Source organism: Sciurus carolinensis, chromosome 12, assembly GCF_902686445.1.
Source record: "Sciurus carolinensis chromosome 12, mSciCar1.2, whole genome shotgun sequence".
NCBI classification, from domain to species: Eukaryota; Metazoa; Chordata; class Mammalia; order Rodentia; family Sciuridae; genus Sciurus; species Sciurus carolinensis.
This window is the reverse complement of record NC_062224.1, coordinates 34,495,047-34,517,122: the sequence shown is the minus strand read 5'-3', so window position 1 is coordinate 34,517,122 and position 22,076 is coordinate 34,495,047. Positions and strand designations below refer to the sequence as shown.

The window sequence follows — 22,076 nt, the reverse complement described above, 5'->3', positions numbered from 1 at the left end:
GTCTACAACCAGTTGATCTGCTGAGTTTGGGCACCATGTTGCTACTAGATTCTGCTTCGAAGAGTAGTTGCCTGTGATGCAACTGCATAGAAGTACACAGAGAAAGAAAACTCATTTTCTAGACAGCTGGAAACTTTCACTTGGAACTCATTTTTAGCATCTTGTGTGTGCTCAGGAGCAGCCATAGCAACATAGGTTTCATCTCCATGGGGAATTGAGGACAAACTGGACATATTTTATCACTTGGAAAATCATGGCCAGAGAATAAACTGGGATCAAAGGACTTGACTCCTCATGGCCAATAAGCGAGGTGTGGTCACTGTTGTAGACCTGCCTTCCCCACTCCTTCCTCCCAGCACCATGCAGCTTGTAAATAAAGCTGAAGAAGCTTCCCCCACTTTGAGGTCTGATCACATCCTATTTTGTTTACTACAGTCTCTGTGAAACTGCAAAACCACATAGCCACAGGGAGGAAGTGGCCTAGGACTAAGGTTACCCTTTGGAGATGGCCTCAAAGACCTTTAGTGCTCTTTCCCATCTGAGCAGACACACAATTTAAACCTCCTCAGCTTTTCCTCAAATAACAGGTGAAAGGTTGTCAGGGGACATGAGGCTGCTCTGGAGAGAGCACCAGCCATGCCATGGCAGCTACAAGAGACCCTGTGGCTCCTGGACAAAGTGAGCTCAGGCTCACCTGACATACTTGTCCTCTGTAGACTTCCTCCCATGAAAAGAGATGCCCATGGGGTGAAGGACACAGAGTCACTCAGAAAACTCCAGTTCCTGGATTTCTCTGTCCAGCTCTCTGGTCCTGGCAGACCAACTGGTGACTTCTGCAAGGTCACATGCAATCTTAGCTTTCTGACCTTCACACTTAGGACCCACCACTCCATCCTGCCATTTGCAACATTTTGAAAACTTGACACTCTACCATATGCTGCTTGGTGAAATATCTACATGAACTGTGACCAGTGTTACAACTTGTGAGAGGGCTTAGCCTCAATCATGGAGTGTTTCTCTGCCTGGGTGATTCTTCATCATGACCTCAGAAAATGGTGAATGTTTCTTATTAAATTTGGTAAATTTCCAAAGGACAGAAAGATAGATTTTGCACTGTTTGTGGTTCAAGCTATCTTGAAACATGATAGTGATTGATAAAATGTTTCCCATGGACATATCTAATATAATTGTGAACACATTTCAATAAACCCCAAAGATTCAGGATGATATTAATACACAGATTCGGGCCCATATAAAGTCCTCTCATTTGATCACATTTAAACTCTGGGACAGTATTCCTCATAAGAGGTTTTTAATAAATAATAAATACAGCAGGGGAAGAGAACCATCATTAGGGTCATGTGGGTGGAAAGATCCCTATTGGTCTTCACTTCCCCACAAAACCAAATAAATGTATAAGGTGATATTGAGCTGGCTTCCACTCCACATATGATCTATGGCATCCATAAGATGTATGTATGTTCTTACTGAACAAAATCCTAAAAGTAAAATTGGAGACAGTCTTTATCCTACCCAGACTGAGGAAGACTGAGGGGAGAAGATATCTATGTGAAATTTTCCCTCCTTTCTGTTTCTAAAACAATCTATGAGGCTCATCACAGGTTCTCAGGGTTGGACAAAATTCCCCAAAGAAATAATTCATTGTTTTGTTCCCCCATAAGCTTCCATCCCCAGTGCACAGACCTAACCCATATCACATGGAAATAAGTCAATTTACAATTTAATTACTAGGGTATGTGAACTTCTCAAAGGCCATACCCAGATGCAGGACAAAGAAAGGTCCTGGAAGAAGACACAGTGCAGAAAAACCTAGGCACAAGAGGAGCAGGAGCCTGCTTACTTGGACACTCCCATGTCACCCTTCCCCCAGCAGCATCCAGGTGTAGACAGGATAGCAGGCAGCAGGACAGGCATGAAGCCTCAGCACCAGGAGGCTCTGTATTCCTAAGAGGGAGCAAAACAGGCTTCAGGAAGACAGCTGGTGTGTGTAGAGAATGTGAGGAACAGCTGTGTGTTCTGAATGTGGGTAGAATTAGGCCCCTCATACTACTGACCTGCTGACATGGAATGTCCACCACACAGTCCCTCTGGAAATGTGATGAGCCTGTATTTTAAGTTCTCTCATTCTCTCTGCCAAAAGTGAAATCATTTTTAACTGAATTTCCCTCAGAATAGGTAATAGGCAACTTTGAATCCTACATAAAGGAATTATGGAGACAATTGAAGAAAAACATATGAAATGTCCTCAGAACACTTGCCAAGTGAACAAGCAGAAATGCTGGCATTCACACAGTCATGTGATAGGCACAGGTAAATGATCCCAGACTGAGTTTTCTGTGCTATGTATGAAGATGGAACCTGCCTCCCCACTTTTTAGTCATGCAGAAAAATAAAGAAAAGTAGCATTCTACATTGAGAAGGTGAAGATAGGTATCCATATCTGTCTGAAGACATCATCCATGGATACAGAATGTGACTGATCCAGGAAGAGATTGTGCTGGAGAAAACAAGGAAGAAAGGTATGAACTGTAAGCCTCTCCAGAGACCAGTGTCACTAGTACTTCCCCTCCCCCTGGGGCTACCCACTTGCTCAAGCCCTCACTACTCTGCCTGGGGAAAAGAAGCCTGTAGAGACACTTTCTCTCATAGGTCACATCATTGTTCATTCTTTTTTGCAAGCACTTTTCCAAAAAAAAAGAGACACATTTATTTTCTTGTACTGGTAGGAAGCATGACACAGTTGAAAATGCATAAGAGATGCAGTCAGCAAGCCTGGCTTGAGAAGCTGCCTTCCAGGGCCAGCCAGGGATCCATCCCAACAGCTAGCAGTCCAGTTTCCCAGGAAAACTAACAATGACACCAGACTCCCACTTGGGGCTCCGGGCATGACCTCCACTCTGAAACAAAAGAGAATTGGAATCTCATGCTTCAGTTTACAGTCACTTCCAAGGTAGATCCAGTAGGGACCTGGAAATGGAGAACTGCAAAAACCAGTTTTCTCCAAATTTGGCAGCTTTAGTGGCACTCCTGCACTACTCCCTTGGAAACACTTCTTACCACTCACACTGAGGTCAACAACATAGCCTGAGAAGTACCTTTCCCCACTGTTGAGACTCATCTTCTCTAGGCAGGTTGATTCTTTTTCAAAATGAGCCCCAAGTCATGCTTTCATCCTCAAAATTCCTTTTAAACCTCAGAGCCCCCTGCAGCACTGAGACCAGTGCTTCCTCCTAAAACATGTTAGGAGTGCAATGTTCATAGGATGCATCGCCCACAGGAGGCAGCTGTCAGTCGAGAAGGCATTTCAATGAAGTAATCTCTCACTGTGTTCCCCTTGTAGTTTCCACAAGGTGAATGGTATTCAGGAGGTCTGGTAAGGAGTATTATCTTTTGTGAGTGAGTGAATCAAAGTGAATGCCGAAAAGTGAAGTAACTCATCTTCAATGAGACCGTTTGGTAAATAGTAAGCATGTGTTAAATGATATGGGGATTGCAGATGCATTCCTCCTTCAGGAGCTTGTGTTGTGTTGGAAGGTGGCAGGACCAGCATGAATAAGCAACAAGAAACAGAGCACTGAATTGCAGATCTTCCTGTGACAGGAAATGGAACAGCTGGCATTCCCCATGGCCACATGCTACCACTACTACTGCACCAAGCCAGGCAATACACCAGTGACCTTGAGTTGGAGACTTGACCTTCCTAAGAGAGGTGCACATCTGTTCACATCACACTAGTGATAACAGAAGAGTGTTTCCTGAGTGTGTCGCCCTGAAGAAGCCACTTGTCACCCTGTGGGGATTTTACTCAACACAGTTGCTTAAGTTCCTTGTAGTGAGCTGTCCTTCACATCTCTGGGTGCTGCTGCGGTTCCCCCCAGCATCCGCTCACCCGCGGCCTTGAGCGAGCAGCCAGGCCTGGGACGCCAGGCTTTGAGGGCAGGCCCGCCTCCTTGCCTCCCTTCCCACTTGGCCGGCCTAGGCTCACCCCCCTTGGCTGCGTTGGCCATTGCCGCCCAGCAGGTCGCCGGCTTCCAGCACCGGCAGCCAGGGTGGCACCAGGCGCTGCTGCTCTGCTTGTGGCTGCCGAGCAGCGTGGCGGTGTGGCCCTGCCACCCAGGGTGTCGCTGTCCCAGTTGTAAGCGCAACTCTCTGAGGAGGAGCAGCTGCTGGAGAAGTTCCGCCCGGAGTTGCCGCAGGAACGACTGCAGGAGAAGCTGGAGCTGGAGCTGCGCGCTGACGTTGGCCCGCGAAAGGACTCTTCCATCTCGAGCAGGGACGGCTACAGCGACGTGCAGACGCCTTCATCCAAACTAAGGACTCCATTATGGCAGGTGCCAGCTTCCTGAGGGTACCCATGGCGGTGCGGACTGGCGTCAGTGCTTGGTGGCCTGCTGTTCAGAGCCGCGCCGCTCGGTGGTGGTGGTGGAGCTGCCCAGACTGCCAGTGTCCCCAGTGGCGCGCTTGGCTGCTACCTCTTCAGTTGCCCTGTGCGCGGCCACAGTGTCTTCCAAGTTCGCGCTGCACGGTGCATTCAGCAGCTACAGCCTCAGCCACGTCCCGGACACCGACTAGGGAGACTTGGAAACTGAAGACCCAGCTCTGTTCACCACCTGTGCCGCGCCTTCGCTGGACAAGGATGAACCTCCATTTAGCAAGGGTGGGCAGGATGTGTTTTTGCATCTGCGCACAGATGGAGTGATTCTGGACTGCTGTGAAAGCACAGATGACCACGCCATCGTCCAGTATGGGTGGACACTGCTGCAGGGTGATCCGTCAGTGGACATGAATGTGTCTCAACCAGGAACCCTGAAACTAACCCACCTATAGGAAGGAACATACACCTTCCAGCTGATTGGGACTGACACCGGTGAAGCTCTGACAATGTGTCCATGACAGCGCTTCCCAGGACCTACTCCACAGGAGGGGGCTTGAATATTTGCTCATGCTACCACTTTTTCTGTGACAATGGCTGCTGCATTCATATCTCCTTTGGCGTGCGATGGAGAGCAGCAATGTCCTGATTGGTCTGACGAGGCTTTCTGTCAAAACTTGGGCCTTGACCCCAACGTGGTGAGCCAGTTAGCCCTGCTCAGCCAGGCATAATGGGGCTGAGTGAGCATGTGAGGGAGCATTCCTTGTTGGAAAATTCACAGAAAGTCACTGCCCCCAACCTGTCGGTCACCTCATCAGTCACAGGAAAGAAAATTCACTCCACCTCCTTAGGACTACAGAATAAAATCATTCCTCTGTTGCCAAATAGTCATTCGTCAAGCAAGAACATGAAAGAGGAAAATTATATTTTTGAGTCCAAGAGTGAGAGAGGAAGAGGAGAAAATCCAGTCCCAGAAACAGGTGCAGTACTGCCCCTGGCATTGGGTTTGGCCAGCACTGCTCTGCTGCTTCTCATGGTTGCTCGCTGACTGTGACTGGTGAAACAGAAACTGAAGAAAGCTGGTCCCGTTACATATGAGGAATCTGACTACCTCATAAATGGGATGTATTTGTAGCAAATGTAAAAGCTTAGGGAAAGAATGTGTTTCATTTGTACAATTTAATCTTTTATTAGGTTCTGATATTTATAACCTCCTTTGTTTTTCATTGGGCTAGAAGATTCTGCAAATCACAATCCTTTATATTTATTTACTAGAGAAAGATTGTCCTTAAGTACATGAACTATTTCAATAGAGAGGAATTCATGTGGTTAAAGACTTTTATAAATCTAATTCTGATTTACTGTTTTCCCTAGAAATAGAAATTTGTAGTCAGCTGAGGCAGTTTTGTCAGTATCTGAGAAGATGGTCTCAAGGTGGTGGTGTTCACCCTTACTTTTTGAGAAGTGGACCACCAGGCCCTGGGAGTGCTGGGTCACTTAAGGTGTGAATTCCTGTGGTCCTAGTCATCTTTAACCTCTAATACTCCCCTTTTTCTTTTACCTTGATAAACATGTTTCTGAGGATGGCTTTCAAGGGAGTTTATACTCTCAATGAAATGTTACCTATGGCAGGTTTATATACAAATTATAAATCTTTAGGACAGATGAAGCCTGAGGAGAGAGAGGAAGGTAGGTTCTTGCCAATGTCTTTGACATTTTGTCATGTAGTTTGGGGCCTCATTAGGCTGATCTTCAGAGGGGGATAAAAAAGCTAGACTTTGGATTAAGAACAGCTCTAAGATGGTTACAAAGTGAGAGAGGAAATCAAGGTGGAAGTAATTTTGGGGACCAAAATATTTAACAGAAACTTACCTGAGGGCCAAGTGAGGAAGGAGGAGAGTTAATACTTTGTTCTTTCTGCTCACCACTACTCCACAGTCCAGAGCACAACAACCCATTCATACAGTTGCAAGTTTTCAAGATAAGTCTTTTTTGATGAAAGAAAAACAGCAGGACATTGAGTGGATTTCTGTCACCATGAAATGTCACCATGTTTAAGTATCAGCAGGTTAATTGTTCTCATGGATCAAGCCAGGTTTTTTTTTTCTTCATTTCTTAAATGCTATACAATGCTATAATGTGCAGTCAGCTAATGCCAGGCTTATATATTTCCAGAGGAGAAAGTAGTATTGCAGAAATTCGTTCTTACAGAAAACTGGCATTAGCAAGAAGGCTGTCCTGGGCTTCCAGCATTTCTGTACTTGCCATACTGCCTGCTCTTTTCCTCTACAGAATCCTGTGGAGGGAGTACTGTGTAGGAAAGAGATAATTTGAAAGTATTGTAAGTGGCAGAGTGAAAATAAATTCAGCAGGAATCAATTCAGCTCATCCCTAACCAGTCTACATGATTCCTCAGTGAAGGCAAAGATTGCTGAGGGAGGAAGCTTCATTACAGGACTGTAGGTAAAAGCATCATGACAAAGCTGTACAGAAATATTTATTGGTCAAAGGAATCAACCTATCTTTGTTAAATTCAAGCAAAAAAAATCAGTTTTGCTATTGCAAAGAAACAAGCATTCTATTGTCAATTTGCTGTTTGGTTAGTTGAACATCTAGCATTGATTTTGCATTAGTTGATCAGAGATCATTTTTTCCTCTCAAAGATAGGACTGACATACTAGAAAATGTGCCTGATAGTACCAATGACGAGGAGACCAAGTGGTAGAAAGTTATCTAATGATATGGTTAGTCATATTGCTGGCAGGCATGTGAGTGTGTCAGCATGTGTAGAGGCTGATGCTTAGGCACTCTGTATCTAGAAAAGTCTTTATGGATTATGGGCATACTTTTTCTTAGAAATAAGAAATATGGGAAATAAGAACACACCATACCCCATTTCTTTAGGCTTCTCCTCAATGCAAATTTATCTTGGTCTTAATTTAGAGTTACTTCTCAGACCCTTCACTGAAGTTGTCACTTTTACCTGCTCTGGTGTCCCACAGACCTCTTTAAAGCCCTAAATAACCTCAAACCTCCCACAAATCCCCACCTTTTAGAGTTTCCACTACTTTCCAAATGACACCAAGCTGGGGACTAAACCTTTAACACTGTGCCACTGGATGATTTTTGAGATCCAACCTGTAGCAATAACTAAAAGTTGAGATGAGGTGTCCTCTGGGGTAGAAGGGTAACATAAGCAGTGTTAATAATGGATAAAGACCCTGAACTTGACTACAGCCTGGAAAATGCAAGGAGCAGAAAGAAACTTGGTGTGGTTGAGTGGCACCCTGTGAGGGCTTAGTGAGAGGTGATGTGAGGTCATATGGGCCTTCTGGGCTGCGAATGCATTTCTGTTCCATGGAGGCTTTAATCTGAGAAGCCTCATGGTCTTAAACACATTGTTAAAACCTCAGTCTTGCTGAAGAGTGGAAATGTCCTGACACATTCATGGATGTAAGGCACTTGCTGAAAGAAGGGCCTGGGACCTGTCCTGAAAGAGTAGCCTGAAAGCATAACTGAAGGGAGAATCAGAAAGAGCAGGGAGAAGGTGAGGGGGTAAGAATCAAGAACATTCCAAGAAGAAAGTGGTCATGGGTAACATTTACAGAGGTCACATAATATGAACAAAAAGCATCCCCACAGAAAAGGCATTATTTTATGAATATTGGCTTTGGAAGTGTTGGTGGCCAGGGAAGGATAGACCCATGGGCTGGGGTCCTTCCACCAGCTTCCCAGCATGTTATTGCCCCTTGCCACTTTTTCTGGCCTAGAATAGAAGGTTGATTTCTAATATAGATCTCAGTAACCTAAATGTGTGAGTTTATTTTTCTCTCTTTCCTAAGTTGGAAAATTTACCTTTTACTTAAAGGAAGCTCTTTCCAGCTTTTGTTGTTGTTGTTGCTCTAAATACAGTTTTCTTAGCTTAAAAGTCCTTCCTGAAATTTTTCCTTCTTAAACTCCAGTCATTTTAGTCCACCTGCACCACCCTGGCAGCTCTTGCCCTCCCTGATGGCTTCCTGTTTGTTCCTATCACTCTTTCCTGTTCTAGGGCCTTTGAGTGTGCTGTTCTCACTGCCTGAATACTCTCCCCTAGAAAATCATTTAGTTTATTCTTTTACAAAATTGAGTTTGTTTCTTCAGGGTGGTGGTCTATCAATGAGGACAACATATAAAACAAATTTCCTCTCTCCTTGTGGGTAACTTCTTATTTTATTTTCCTTAGCACTCATCATTCCCATAAGTTATATTTCTACTAGAATGTCAGTTCATTGAGAACTGGACTTTTCTCTTCAACTCAAGAAATAAAATTGAGAATCAGGAAGTGGGATGGCGTCAAATTATAAAGCTTCTGCACAACAAAGGAAACAATTAGAGAGTGAAGAGATCCTACAAAATGGGAGATTATCTTTGCCAACTAATCTTGTTACAGAGGATTAATATACAGAATATATAAAGAACCCAAATAACAGCAAAGAAGCCCAAAATAACCCAGTTGTTAAATTGACAAATGATCTAAACAGATATTTATCAAAAGAAGAAATATAAATGTTCAACATCCTTAGCACAATCAGTGAAATGAAAATCAAAACTACACTGCTTTCCTCTCTCCAGTTAGAATAACAACCATCAAGAATGCAAATAATAAGCACTAGCAAGGATGTAGGGAAAATGTACACTCATAAATTTTTGGTAGGACTGCTAATAAGTACAACCAGTCTGGAAAGCAGTATGGAAATTCCTCAAAAGACTACAATGAAAGTACCATATGGCCCAGCTACCTCACTTCTTGGTATTTACCCAAAAGAATGAAATTCAGCATTCTATAGTGATAAATGGATACTAATGTTTATAGAAGCACAATTCACAATACCAAGTTATGCTTCTAACTTTGATTGCTTTAGATTCCACATGAGTTTCATTCTAAAAATGAAGATGTCCATTCTTTGGACTGAAAGCAATGTACAAAGCATCATTTTAAATAAAAGTTCTGGAATGGGAACAGTCATTACAGTTGAGAACTGCTAGATGTTATTTTTCTCACTAGGATCATAAAACCAAGACATAGGAATGTCCCATCACATCATGCATACTTACCTGGTTTGAGCAGTAACTACATGATTGTCCTGTGACTCTCAGAAATTCTAAAAAGCATGTTCTTATGTTCACTTAGTAGTCAAGCTGGTTGTTTAAAATAGTACAAATGACCCAAACTCAAATAATTAGATATGAATTTTATACTGCATCATTTATATATGAAGTTAATTATATCTGTTCACTTCATATATATTATTAGCAGATAACATTATTAGCACATAATAATGAAATAGAGAAGGAAATTGCATTTCTATGCATAAATAATTACTAACAATTCAGAAAAAGGAAGTAGGATTTACCCTTTCATTTATAGTTACTTGATGTACTCTACCCAATTATCTTTTAAAGTTTCAGTACTCTACAATTGTCTGTTTACCTTCAATTACATGGTTATTAAAAAAGGATCAGTTTTTAGTAACCATTTATATTCACATGTCTTATTCAACAGAGGAAGGTAAATGTGTTTTACAAGTCTAATCTACACTAAAACAAAATAGAACATATAGAGATGCTACATGCAAATTTTATTTTTAAGTTTAGAAGATGCTTTGATATTTGTTGTCTGATCTTATTACTACTTTCTCAGTATTATGAACTTCTTCTGTTCTATATGAGAAAAATCACTAGTTCAGCTTAGAACTGATTCGGTATAAGGTTTTAAATTTCTACCACAGGGTGAAACATGGGGGAAATAATCCATTCAATAATTTTAACTAAGAAAATGTGTTAAGAAGCAGAAACATTTTAGACATAAAACTTTATATTTGAAAACAAGGATCTTAATTTTTCTGTCTTAAAGGCCCAGGGTCAGATACTCACCACTGATAGGCTCATTGGCATAGCTGTTAGTTCTTGATTATCCTCTTAAAAACTACATTGTCCTAGGAGTTTTATGAAGCTCAGTATTTAGTCATTATTTCTGGCTGTGCTGTGTTTGGAACACATAATTTTTAGGATCCAGAAAGTGAATCCCAAAGAGCAAATCATCCTTAATATGTCTATCTATGATTTAATCAGTAGCCACACACTGGTGATATTAGAATTATAGATCTACCTGCTTCACTCTTACCTTCTATGTTTTAAAGCTCAGGTAAAATGTAGCCTGAGGAGTAAATATACAAACCAGTGGCAAGAGCCAATGGGAACTCCACTGGAAAGTTTCTTTTCCCTTAATCTTATACAAAATGTGTAAAACTCATGAAAAATGTATACTTTTTATGCAGAGAAACAGCAAAGTGTGTTGAGAAGAGCCCGCAATGAAAGTCAGGACCCTGGGGTCCAATTCTAGCCCTGCTTCTGAAAGGCTGTGTGACCTGGGTGTGATGCTAGACCTCTCTTGCCATAAAGTTTCACATGAGTGTAATGAAGAGGGTGGTAAGATTTCCTCAAAGGTTGTCATCATTCTTAGGGTCTAGTGTGTAAATTTAACTGAAACTGAGGCTGCATCTGCATAATCAAGAGCAAGTAGGATGGAAGAAGAAAGTAAACACAACCAACAGGATTTTCCCTGTGAAATAGAAATGTATCTGAGACCAGAAACAAGACAAGATGATGGTAGCAGTGTGTGTGTCTCACCCAGACCCACATATCTGCTAAGTCCAATTTATTCTCATTTGAAACATGCTGCCAAGGTTAACCTAGCCAATAAACATCAGTCAATTTACCCTCTAAGGTTAGAATTAAGTCTGCAAAAACAGATAAGATACTGTTTAATTTTCTGTCATGTCAACCAGTCTACTAACTAATTTGGCCATCTCATTTAGACATCCCTTTCACAAAGGACTTTCCAAGTCTGTTCTTCAAATGCTTTCAAATATAGTCCTTAATATACCCTCTGGCTATTTCATTAATGAGTTGAAAAAAAGTGTTGACAAACACAAATAAATTGGTTGGAGACTGTACTTTAACATTATCATTGACCCACTTAACACTAAATACTATTTAGACTCTGTTCATGAAGTAACCCATGGTTTCAGCATAATGATGTTTCAGCATGAGGACATTTGACATTTTTTAAAATTATTACTTAAGCACATGTGTGTATTTAACCATATCAAGGAGTCTTAATGTTGTTCCCTGAACACAACATGTCCTAGATCAGGTCCCCGTGTTTGTTCTTTTTGGGTACAGATCTGCCTTCCATCTTCCAAAACTGCTCTCTCAGTGCTGGGAGCTTGTCTTTCCAGATGCTCCACTTTGATGGTTTAATGCTACAGCTTCTAATTATAAGCCATATAACTCTAGATTTTGTCATTCAGGGTTGGCACAGCACTGAGGGACAGAGCTGAGGTGACTCTCTCTCAAACCCTGGGAGACAATTAGCTCTCCCCTGGGACAAGTTGCACCCCTGCAGAGCTCAGCCATTTGTGAGATGTGTTTTTTGATTGGAACATGGACTGTGCATTCATTTTCTGCTTTTCTGCCATGAATCACCAACTTCATCACATGCCATCCATCTGGGAGTTGTTTAGTGGTAGCATGAAAAAGAAATATTCTTCTTACATTTTTGGACTCTTGACATTGATTTCTGCTCCATAAAATCAGAGTTGGAAGTCCAGTTTCTTGAAGAGAAGAGCATTAGGCACTGAGTGCTGGAAGAGGACACATGATTAGGAGCATGTGCTGCCCTGTGTCCTTACAAGCTCATTTTGAAATGCTGTATGGTCAGTGTGACAGACCAAGTGAAGGCTGAATATTGATGGGGCCTTGACTACAGGAGCTACCTTGCTGTTGCCAATTTAGTGTCATTCTGGTACCCAACTTAAATGTTTCTGGGCCAATTGATTGCACCTTGTCTGTGATCACAATGATCATATAAAATGTCATGTTCCTGTTCTACTTTGAGTTTCCTTTCTCATTTTTCTTACCTCCCAATTCACTGAGGCAAAAATGCTCATAAAGTTCTAAATATGACCAATACCCCTTTCCTTTATATCTGTTATTCCAGGGATAAATCAGAATTAATTTTGGCATCACTAGACCCTAGATGAATGTCTGTCATATACCTCAGAGGTACAGATGAAATTGAATTTAATTCTTTCTTCCCTATCAATTGTTTTTATTTTCTTACTTCAGTATCATCTCTTTCTCTCTCTGATTTCCTCTCCTCACCCTCAATTCCCTTACTTAGGCACTATCTGACACATTGAGTTTGTTTTCTCACTTTTTGCTTGAATTTGTACTCCATATTTCCAATTACATTGCAGTATCTTTCAACTCTTGACACTACACTCAGCCATCTTGTTGCTGAGCAAAGAGCACATGACATAATGATCATACTACTTGATCTCTGTGTGATGGACTGTTGTATTAACATAACTCAAATCCAACAGGAAATTAAGCCAAGTCAGGAATTTTACATATTCTAACTAAAAAATAAGTGCCTTTTATTTTCTGTATTACACTTCAATTTCCCTTTTGACACATTTTCAAAATACATAATACTCCCTGCTTCTAGGTAATGTTTTCTGAAGCTGTAGACCTCAACTCAAATAATGTCTTTCTAAAAGGAATTAATTTAGATGCCTACAGCAGCATAATTTGACCATATTATTTTGCATTCAACTGATTAATGAGAGTAGTTTTTTTAAGCAGAGGAATAGTGTCAGCTATCCAGGTTCAGGAAGAGCACAGGCTATGCTTTTCTGTTCTCTGTTCTACGCTGATTCATCAGAATGGGGTATCATCCTGTGACCCTTACTGCAAGTTCAAGATAGACCTATATTTCATAGTTTACTTATTTATAATGACCAACTTGTTGCCAAATTTGAAAGCTTGCTCTGTATCACTTTATGAAAGAATCACTGTTTCATGTGTCAACAATTTTTTTTCTTTTGATGTTTCTAGAAACTTGATAACATGTCTTCTGTATCTCTTGGAACTCTTTTCTAAAATGCAGTATTGTATTGTCAAACAAAGTCATTTAACATACCAACCTTTGTAGCTAACTGGTAACTGGTAAAAGGGGATCTGATTTTGCAAGGAAATTCTGGAAAATGCATCACACATCAGAAGATAAGCACTTACTGCAGAAAAACTTCTCATGTCATTTCTAATGAAAGTTAGAAGCAAAAACCTTGAGCTGATTTCTCAAAACACTTCTAAGTTATAGATTGTAAAAGATTAACACCGAAGTTCTATAGCCCTGTGGTATACATATGGCAACCTGGAGTTCAGAGTCCACAGTAACATGCATTTCACAGAGCTTACCTTTTGCCCTCATCCTGCTCAGGAAGGGAATGGGTAAACATTGGAAGTGTCAGCTGGCTACAAAATAAAAGCAATGAAAATAGTATTGCAGAATAAACACAGAAGATCAGAAATGTATATTTTAAAAAGCAGAGACAGTGACAAGTGGAGAAGACTTGATGGGTCTAACTCCTAACAAGAAAAACCTCTGATTGCTTTATTTATAGTGGTATAGACCAAAGGAGGTCAATAAGGAGCTCCTTCAGAAAAAAAAAAGAAAAAAAAAAAAAAACAGGATATTTGGTGCTAGGTAGATTATGCCCATCAGCAGTGTTTTATCCTAGAGATGTGAGCTAAGGCATGGTGCCAGCTTGATCTGGGCTTCATAGAATTGGGGAATTTCATCCAGGAGTTCCCAGAAAAGCAGCTTCCCTGTCTTAATGGCTCAAACAAATCCATAATTTATACATGGCTCCCTACACTTACCATTTACTGGTGAGATTTTTTACACTGTGTAAAAAACTGTGTTCCTTTCAAGGGTGCATGCATGCACTCGGATCACCACACTGGTGATACATTTGTTATCTAGGTACCCAGACAAGCCACAGAAGGGGACTCTCCCTGGGACCTGCCCAAGGGTTCTAGCTCTGGTCAGAGCTATGGTAATTCTATTCCTGCCAATTTACCAGGGTTTTCATGGAGATCAAACCTTTAGGTAAAAAACTATAAAATCAACCAATTTTCTTATCCAAGGAAACAACAGTATTTCAAAAATGAGTACATATTATCTCCTGAGGACTGCAATCCTTCTTTCCCTTCTCTCTCTGTTAACTGACAAGTTAGGTCTGAGTAACTGCAGGGCAATTTGAAAATAAGGCACATTTTAAAGATTTGACATTTGACATAAATCTGGATTGCTTCTTCACATTTAAAAAATATATTGATAGCAAATTAAATATCAACAAATCAGATTCTTTCTACTGGAAGGGAGAAAAGTTGATGGAGGATCATTTCCAGAAGACTTAAATGTACTCTGTATGAACTGTCCTTCTCTTACATGACTTAGGTATCCAATAAATTTCTAAGAATAAAAGGAATTCACAATCTAATGGGAGGAGATTTTCATGTACCCCTGAATTCACAGACTTTAGAATGAAGCTCAGAATGTTAGCCATTCATAGAAAGGAAGTCTGGAAGCCTGGAAGGAGGAGGAGAGCTTCCTGTGCCTAGTGTTGTTAGAACGCTCCATCCCCAGGCAACTGGAGCACTTTTAAGTGCTCCTTGTCAGTCATGAAACTTTATGGCAAAAAAGGGTGTTGTGGATTTATATTCTTGTGCTAGAATATAATTTTAAACCTTCTTATCTTGCAAAGTTGTAGCTGTAATATTCCTAGAGATGATTTTGTTCCTTTTCTCCTGAATAGAGAATTGAAATCTGTGGATTCTAGGAGACTCCAAGGCCACATTGTTAGAGAAGGTTGGAACTGGTATTAAGTATCCAAGTTGCCAAGCCAGGGGTATTTTGCCCTTTTGCTTATTCTAGGAGATATTCTCACATAATTTAAAAGTCCATTCTGACAATACTTGCTATCTGAATTGTCTACATCCTTGAGTCCAGGCACCTGTAAGACCCTCCACATTGACTTTAGAATCCTGGAGGGAAGAGTTGCCTCAGGTTTAGAGTGGATTCATAGCTTCCACATCTTCTTCTTAGTTTACCTTACCCACTGTTCCCAAAGGGTCTTTTGCCTTCTGGTATTTATGCTATGCCAGAGGAATTAGAACCAGTGATTTCTTTGACAATATACAACTTCCTTCTACATAAACCTTCACCAAATCCCAGTGCTTACTAAACCAAGTTACTAATCTCAGGAGATGATTTTTCATCTTCTAGTCTTAAAGATCTCCTTACTTATGTTCCTCTTTCAGTAACCTGATTTGGGGTTCCTCAAGGGTAGATCTTACCTTAATTTCTATCTTTTCCCTCTGGAAATCCTATTATAAAAAGGACACACTTACCATGGTAAGTGGAGGAGAAAAAAGAGGAAGAGGAGGAGGAAGAGGGAGAGGAACAAAGAGTTAAAAAATGCTGCAAAATTTCAAGCTGCTCTCTAGTCTTTTCCAGAGAGTCTGGAAGATACAAATGCTTACCTTTTTTTTTTCATTATCACATGAGAAACTATATCCCTTTACCTTTCTTAATTTCCTCTTTATTTTCTGATACATGTGGAAATTAACACAAAAATGGAAGCCCCATTATTCTCAAACTACAAGTAAGAAGTTTTTATAGCTAAAGAACCCTAATAACATAACAACATGAAATTATAGGAATGTTTGCCTTTGCAGTAGATAAATAAAGCATCCACTGAAGTTATCTAGATGAAAAATCCAGATGATGATCTGCCTAACTTTTTTGTTTTAAAATTTATGGCACAAACAATGGATTGATTTATTTTTGCATAAATAACATTATTTTGGCAGCACATAAACTACATATTAAATCAAATAAAACAGTGGGCATTGCTGTGAGCATAACATGAATTAAGTATCTCTCTCATGTGCTTCAAATGATAAACAAAAGCATCAAAGCTATTATAATTCCTGCTTTATTATTATTTAAAAATTAAAGATGTGCACATTCACAGTAGCTGGAACATACCATTATATTGCTCTCTTGAGGCTTTCTATTTGTAAATTCTTTTAGCTTTTATTTATCATGGAAGAATTTTATTTCATCATCAAATCTAAAGGTTAGTTTTGCTGGGTATAAGATTCCTGGTTGTCATCAATGTTCTTTCAGAGCTTGAACTGTTTTTCCAGGCCCTCCTACATTTTAGGGTCTGAGATGAGAAATCTGCTGATATTCATATTGGATTCACCCTGTAGGTAATCTGATGCTTTTCTATTGCTGCATTTAAAATTCTATCTTTATTTTGTATGTTAGGTATTTTCATTATAACATGCCTTGGTGTGAATCTGTTGTAATTTTGTACATTTGGTGTCCTGTAAGCCTCTTGTATTTAATTTTCCATTTTATTCTTCATGTTTGGGAAATTTTCTGATATTATTTCTTTGAATAAGTTGTTCATCCCTTTGGTTTGTATCTCTGTGCCTTCCTCAATCCTGATAATTCTTATATTTGGTCTTTTCAAGGTATCCTATAATTCTTGGAGGTTCGTTTCATGATGTCTCACCATCTTCTCTATTTGGTCAACTTTATTTTCAAGATTAAATATGTTGTCTTCATTGTCTGTGGTTCTGTATTCCATGTGATCTAGTCTTTTGGTGATACTTTCTATTGAGTTTTTACTTTGGTTTATTTTTTTCTTTCATTGCAAGAATTTTTGTTTTTCTTTCAGAATTTCTATCTCTTTCTCTTTATTCAAATAATCTTTTGCTTCCTGCAGTTGTTCTTTTAACTCTATTGGAGTGATTGTTCATTGCATGCATTTGCTCTCTTGTCTTATTCTTTGCTTTGCAGATCATTTTAATTATGTATATTCAGAACACATTTTCTGATATTTCTTCTACCATGCTTCATTGAATTCTATTAATATAGAATCTTGGTTTGTTTGGAACATTCTTCCTTTGTATTTTCATGTTGTTCACATAATTTCCCCTCTGGCAGTTCAGATCTGGGGTATTGCAGTTTTCCCCTATAGACTTATTGTGACCCTGTAGGTTTCCAAAACCTCTCCTTTAAGGGGAAGATTAATATTAAGCAGCACCCAGTACAGACAATATGTAGCCCTAAACCATATAGCCCCTATGAAGATTTTAATGGCATTGTCATAAGAAAAGTGAGGGTGAGTTCAATTATTATCTGCAGTATAACCAATAGACTTGCAATGAGATCTATATTTTCTAATGGTAGACAAAATGGATGGGGAAGGGTGTAGGATGTAACTTTTAATGGGATAAGAAAAGAGTATATGGAGCTACTAGATCATAAAAAGAGTGAAAGTGAAATCAAAAGAAGTTGATTGTTAGCATGAGAAAGGGGAGAAAGAGACTCTGAGGAAATAGGTAAACAAAAGGAAAGTAGGAAGAGCAATAAAAATAAACAAATAAAAACTTAAAAATTTTCAAAAATGAGAAAAAAAAACTATACTATAACAATCATATACTATTCAAACTTCCCAGTCTTCAATAACCTGATACATGAGAGGTACCTGAAATGACCTTCCAGTCTCCACATGGTATCTCAGTATGGTATTTGCCCAACCTAAAGTTGGAAGATGCTGCTTCTGGGATAATCCAAGATGGCTACACTGACTTCCAAAGGCATTGGCAAATGAGGAGCCACAGTGTGGGGTGTGGGTGGTGTGCACATGAGCCAGGGGTCCTAAAGGTGGGCATGGTCTATCAGTCTGGGAGTCTTGGAGGCAGGGCATGGTCTGTTGGGCCAGGGAACCAGTAGGAGGAGGTGGGATTGGTTGGGTTGGAGTTCCTGCAGGTCCTGGCTGTTGTCCCAAAATGATGGCAACCACATGTAACCAAACCTATGGGTACTGTGACAATGGATTTACAGGAGACAGTGGACAGCAGGCAATCTGCTGATGGTCTGCAGGCAATCTGAAGGCTAACAGTGGACAATTGGTAGGTGGACCTGGGGCAATCAGTGATGGGTAGGTTAAATGCAGGTGATGGGCAGGCAAGAGGCAGTCAAACAGGCAAATGGTGGATGATAGGCAATAGTGAGTGATCTGCACTGCAAAAGTAGGCAATATGCTGGCAGACAGCAGGTGATTGCAGTGGAAGAATGGGGTAAACAGCAGTGGATCAATGAGCAGCAGAGAATTTCTCACAGAGATATTTCCCTCTGCTTGACTCTTGAGTTACAGAGGGACAAGAATGCAGCCTCCCTCTAGTCCACCATCTTGGATTCCTCTCTCTGGTTATATTATTTTAATAGTATATTCAAATTAGGATCCAAGCATATATATTCATATATTCAGTGTTTGTATGTCTAATTTCACAATACATAATGTTTTAGAAAATAATTCTATCAATAACACAGGGGAAAATGCTTGCTAAGTACTTAGCAGATAGTCTTCTAAGGATTTCTGAATTTGTGATGCTTTCTTGAAATGCAAGTCTTCTATTCACTTGTTTCTTCTGGAATGCCTCATACCTGGTAGAACTGTATTTGAGTTCTAACCTCCCACTGCTAAGGTTGCTCTTGAGCTATTCATATCTGCACTTGGTTGTTTTGTGTACCAGCAGTTCCCCTCCTGTCCCTCCTGAAATTACTGGGTCCTTTTTTTTTTCTTTACTTGTCCCATCTGTCCATATTTTGAGATCATTTAATTTTCCTGAAATTTTAGTAACTCCTTTTCAGGGATCTAATATACCGCAGTCATGTCAGACCTGCTGTAGTATTTCCTAGAGTACAGAAATCTCTACCTGTTTACTTTCATGGTGTACCTTGCAACAGTGTTTGGTTATTCTTGATTATGTGGTTATTGTTTCTCAAAAGCAATTTGGGTAAATGGGCAATTTAGGAAGGTGCTGAGTACATTTTTGATGCTTTTGTTCCATCCTGATTTCAGTGAGAATGACAGCAAGTCCCACTCCTTGGTTTATACCCAAAGGACTTAAAATCAATATACTAAAGTGACACAGCTACATCAATGTTTATAGTAGCTCAATTCACAAGAGCTAAACTTGAAACCAACCTAGGTGCTGTTCAACAGATGAGTGGATAAAGAAAATGTGAGATATATATATATATATATATATATATATATATATATATGATGGAATACTACTCAACTTTAAAGAAGAATGAAATTCAACAAAATACAACACCCCTTCATGCTCAAAACACTAGAAAAAATAGGGATAGTAGGAACATACCTGAACATTGTAAAGGCTATTTGTGCTAAGCCCACAGCCAACATCATTCTTAATGGAGAATAACTGAAAGCATTCCCTTTAGAACTGGGAATGAGACAGGGATGCCCTCTTTCACCACTTCCATTCAACATGGTCCTGGATATACTAGCCACAGCAATTAGGCAGAATAAAGAAATTAAAGGGATACAAATAGGAAAAGAGGAACTTAAGCTGTCACTATTTGCTGATGACATGATTCTCTATTTAGAAGATCCAAAAAACTTCTCCAGAAAACTTCTAGACCTCATAAATGAATTCATCAAAATGGCAGGTTATATTTACAACCACTGGAGCCCTTGCCGCACCCCTCGCTGCTCCCGCCCAGCGCCCTGCATGGAACCAGCGGCTGAGCTGCGGCCAACAAGTACTAGAACTGTGATGGCATAGCAGAGCCACCGGCATGAGCTCCACCTCCCACTCTGCACCTTGGCCTTTCTGACAAGAGATGCTGCCATTCTGCAAAGAGAGTCTTTTGATCAAGTGACCAACAGAATTGACACCACATAAATCACAAATATAAAGAAAGAAGATGGTCCAAATTCTTGGTGTCCAAACTGTGAGAGAGACTGAAGCTGATTGGTGCTCTCACAAACAAACTCGACAACAACAGGCCTCAGGAGACTGCAGAAGAAGATCAAGTACAGAGTTTCACATCAAAGTCATCAGCGCTGTCAAAAGTTTCAGTTTCTTGGACACCAAGTTGTGAAAGCTCCCCAGCTAAGGGCTATCTCCCTATTTAAGAATTTCCAGCATTGAAGTCAGGGTCTGGCTAAGATGCTTAGGGCCTGAATAATTTGGCTGAATAAATTCAGCTGAAGCTGAATGTGAACTCAATTCTCTGGCCTCAGACTTCCCAGTCCCTGAGGTTACAGGGTTTACCAGCCCTGGAGATTCTGTGCACTTTCACATGACAAGTTCAATTCCCAGGCAGAACAGCATGAGGAAAGAAAAGCAAGAACTTGGAATGGATCTTTCCCTCACACTCTTCAGATAAGAAAATTCTCTGCCAGTACCTTTGCCTGGAGGGAGAGATCGTTCCTCTGCCACTGTTGGGGCTGCAGAACAATTTTGTGAGAAGAAGAAAACAAAACAAATGGGGGTGATATTTCCTGGTGCACATGAATATATGTCAGACAAACGAATGAGTTACCTACACACTGCAGTTAATTAATTCCACAAGACTGGCCAGGATGTGGATGGGAAGCTGACCTACCAGGAAATCTGAAACACCCAAAGTTCTACCTTGCCAGAACCAGGAACTTGAGAGCATTTGATTCCAGTGGAGATGGAATGTACTCATTCCTGGAGCTAACCATAGAGTCAGGTATCTACCCTCATCAGACATACTTTAGGAATGGATGTATACCTGAAGTACCTAAAATTTACTTAAATAACCAAAACAACCCTTTTACAAATAAGCACTCTACTTCTCCAAACTATTTTAGCAGACACATTTCCACTAACTTGTTTAAAAAGCTGTGTAAGCTATTTACAAAAACCAAACCATTTTACTTCTAATCTGATGTTCATAAATCTATGATTTCCTGAAATGAGTAATATATTCCTTTTTAAGATTTGCAGAAAAAGAAATAATAAAGCCCTCTTTTTTCTCCTTCCATATTTTAGGAGAGGATACCTTATGTTTTTCTAAAAGTGAAGTGGAAATGTGTATATATAGAGAGAAAAGTTACAATTTAGATTTCATGCAAATTTGCCTTAAATAGATGCCTTTTACAGATACTCAGAAAGTGTCACTAAAAGTTAGACCTTTTCTGTTTGTAAATAGTTAAAATCATGTTTGGAAACATGTTTGGAAAGTACAAAGAATGATTTTGAGCAGGATGTGAACAAATGATGTATTAAAAAATTATTTATCTGATCTGGGTAGAAGCTGAAACTATGTTCACATATACTTAACTCATCCCTCAAAGACCAAGGTGCTGCCATGGGTTTTATCCTGAAGACAGGGGCGCTGATTCAGGGGCTTGATAACAGTTCCAGGTTTAGGGAAAAAAATGGCAGGTTATAAAATCAACATGCATAAATCTAAAGCATTTTTAAAATAAGCGATGAAACATCTGAAAGGAAAATGAGGAAAACAACTCCATTTGCAATAGCCTCAAAAAAATAAAATAAAATACTTGAGAATCAATTAACCAAAGAGATAAAAGATCTCTGCAATGAATACTACAAAACATTAAAGAAAGAAATTGAGGAAGACCTTAGAAGATGGAAATATCTCCCATGTTCTTGGAGAGGCAGAATTAATATTATCAAAATGGCCATACTTCCAAAGGCACTATACAGATTCCAATTAAAATTCCAATTAAAATCCCTATGGAATTTCTCATAGAAACAGAAAAAGCAATCATGCTTTTTTTTCCTATGGCAATATCTACTGATACTGTAACTTGTAAAATACCTATAGGTGCTGCTTTAGAATTAACTCTGTTTCTGTCACTCTTAGAAAAAAGAGTGAGGTCACTGAGCTGTTTATCAGCAA

General features: G+C 39.9%; 1 pseudogene; it reads left to right on the top strand.

The window, feature by feature from the left end:
• The first annotated feature begins 294 nt into the window (after positions 1-294).
• On the top strand, positions 295-5,528 carry LOC124961215 (low-density lipoprotein receptor-related protein 11-like; annotated as a pseudogene).
• The last annotated feature ends 16,548 nt before the right edge of the window (positions 5,529-22,076 follow it).